Genomic DNA, 3,113 nt, shown 5'->3' on the forward strand with positions numbered 1-3,113 from the left:
AACAGGAAATTGGGAGGGGAGACAGGGCTACTCACCCAAGCTGGGCCACAGGATAGAGGACACAAAGATGAAAGTGGGAAAACTAAAGCTTATATGAAAATACTTTTTTTTAAAGATTTTATTTATTTATTTGACAGACAGAGATCACAAGTAGGCAGAGAGGCAGGCAGAGAGAGGAAGGAAAGCAGGCTCCCTGCTGAGCAGAGAGCCCGATGTGGGGCTCGATCCCAGGACCCTGGGATCATGACCTGAGCTGAATGCAGCGGCTTAACCCACTGAGCCACCCAGGTGCCCTATATGAAAATACTTTACAAAATATATGCTTTAACACCGTCCCGTTAGAACTCTCTTGCTCATAATACAGCAACATTACTAATTTTTAGGTCAACTCCTTTAAAAATGTTCGAAATGTGATCTGTGACTGTCATCTTTAGAGATGGTAAGTTATTTTCTCCTTTAAGAATAATGTTTCAGGGGACGCCTGGGTGGCTCAGTTGGTTGAGCCACTGCCTTCAGCTCAGGTCATGATCCCAGGGTCCTGGGATAGAGTCCTGCGTCAGGCTCCTTGCTCAGCAGGGAGCCTGCTTCTCTCGCTGCCTCTGCCTGCCTCTCTGCCTGCTTGTGTGTACTCTCTCTCTGACAAATAAATAAATAAAATATATTAAAAAAAAAAGAATAATGTTTCAGTATTTAAAAATATTTTTCATACACTTAGAAGAATGAAGTATTAAGCCACACTGTGAACACACGTCATGAAGAGTCACTGTTTGGGGGCACCTGGGTGGCTCAGTGGGCTCAGCAGCCAACTCTGCATTTTGGCTCAGGTTACAACTTCAGGGTCCTGGAATTGAGCCCTGAGTTGGGCTCCGTGCTCAGTGGGAAGTCTGCTCAGGACTCGCCCTCGCTCGCTGCTGCTCCACATCCCCCCACGTGCACACACTCTCAAATAAACAAACAAATCTTCAAAAAAAAAAAAATTGTGGTTGGCTCTTCTTCTGGTGAGCTGGGAAAACAGCAAGTTTAAGTGACCAAATCAAGATGCCATTCCTTCTGTTTTCAAAGTAGGGTGGTTTCTTGCACACTTCAAAGACTTGTATCTCTTAGATAGAATATTTGATACGCCATCAAATATGAACATTTAATGTCATGCCACTTTTGCACTGATTGAGCATTTAGGACAATAATGATTGTGTATCTCTTCATCGTTGGGTAATCAGCAGCTGCACTGGGGATTCGTAATGGGCTCTGGTCTGGGTTTGAGTTATCTTGCTTCTGCTGCTTGTCAGCTATCCAGGGTGAATTCACGTCTTGATTTAGCCTAACAGTTTCTTCATCTGTAAGTTGCAAGGCTGCTGAGAGTTAAATGCGGCTGTCTGTAAATGATTGTACGTAGCGTGTAGAATGTGAAACACTCCACCCCAAAGCTTGCACTCCTTCCTTTGCATAAACGTGTGCATCTGAGGCTCCCATGGATTCATTCGATAATGTTGATGAACCACTTACTCTGTAACATAATGGATACAAGCTGCCTTTAAAAAGTTTGGAGAAGGAAAGAACCTAGAAGTCCATCAACAGATGAATGGATAAAGAAGATGTATATATATATACAATGGAATACTATGCAGCCATCAAAAGAAATGAAATCTTGCCATTTGCAATGATGTGGATGGAACTAGAGGGTATTACACTTAGCGAAATAAATCAATCGGAGAAAGACAACTATCATATGATCTCCCTGATATGAGGAAGTGGAAATGCAACGTGGGGGGTTTGGGGGGGTAGGAAAAGAATAAAGGAAACAAGATGGGATTGGGAGGGAGAAAAAACACAAGAGACTCTTAATGTCACAAAACAAACTGATGGTGGCCGGGGGGAGGGGGGTAGGGAGAGGGTGGTGGGGTTATGGACATTGGGGAGGGTATGTGCTATGGTGAGTGCTGTGAAGTGTGTAAACCTGGCGATTCACAGACCTGTACCCCTGGGGATAAAAATACATTCTATGTTTATAAAAAAATAAAAAATTAAAAAAAAAAGTTTGGAGAAAAAAAAACCAGTTTGGGGATGAAATAGAAAAGGGGATAGTTTGCCCACAGTGGTGTTTCTTGCGATATATGCAAAGTAATCCAAAATTATTTTCAACTATGGGATTAGCTCTAAAAATCACTTACAGATGTTCACCTCCAGCCATGATGTAATCATAGGACTGGATTCACTCTCCCACCTTAAACAACTAGAAAGCCATACACAAAGAATGAAACAATAGTTTTTAGATATTGGACAAAGATCAGAGGTCATGACGAGGTGAGAGAAGGGAAAGATAAGGGAGGATTGTGGTTCCCAGTGTTTGGGCTGCAGCAGAGGGAGGTTCTGGAATCCCGTCCCATTTGGACAGTTGTCTTGTGGTTATGTAGGAGAACGTTCCTGTTTTTAAGCAGTACATACTGAAGTATTTATTTAGGAGCAAAAAGTTAACCCTTTTGAATAGCTCAGGAAAAATATCATTTGTGGATGTATGTAGAAGATAGACATACAAATGTATATATACATTTACGAGACAAAATGAGAAAACATGGAAAAATGTTCACATACGGAAGCAGGGTGAAGGGAATATGGGAATTCTTTGTACTGGTTTTGAAGTTTTTCTCTAAGTTTGGAATGTTTCAAAATTTTAAAAAATAGTCAAAGCCTGGTGCTTCTTAATTCTTAAGTTCTTAATTCTTAAATTCTTAATGTAGGAATACTAAGCCAACCATTTCTACTACTTAAATGCTGTTCCACAAAACCCAACCATAATGCAAAAAAACTGGGAATTACTTCAGATTTGTGGTAGTTACTTCAGACTTTGCTACTTTGTAACAGGTAGAATAAAAGTATCGACGTTTAGCATATTTACACGTCTATAACTATATTTGCAAATTACAGAACAGCTGTTTCCTAGATAAAAACTGGGAAATCCAGGGAAGCAAAGACAAATAATTCCAGCAGAGAAACACTGCTAATCGGTGGTCTTTCTGTGTAGACATAATGTGCTAGTAACTGGTGACATTAGATTTCTTTTTGAAAAGTTTGAAAGTTTTTGAAAATGGATGTTCATTTTGGGGTGAACAACATTC

This window comes from Martes martes (assembly GCF_963455335.1).
Source record: "Martes martes genome assembly, chromosome: 13".
Taxonomy (NCBI): Eukaryota; Metazoa; Chordata; class Mammalia; order Carnivora; family Mustelidae; genus Martes; species Martes martes.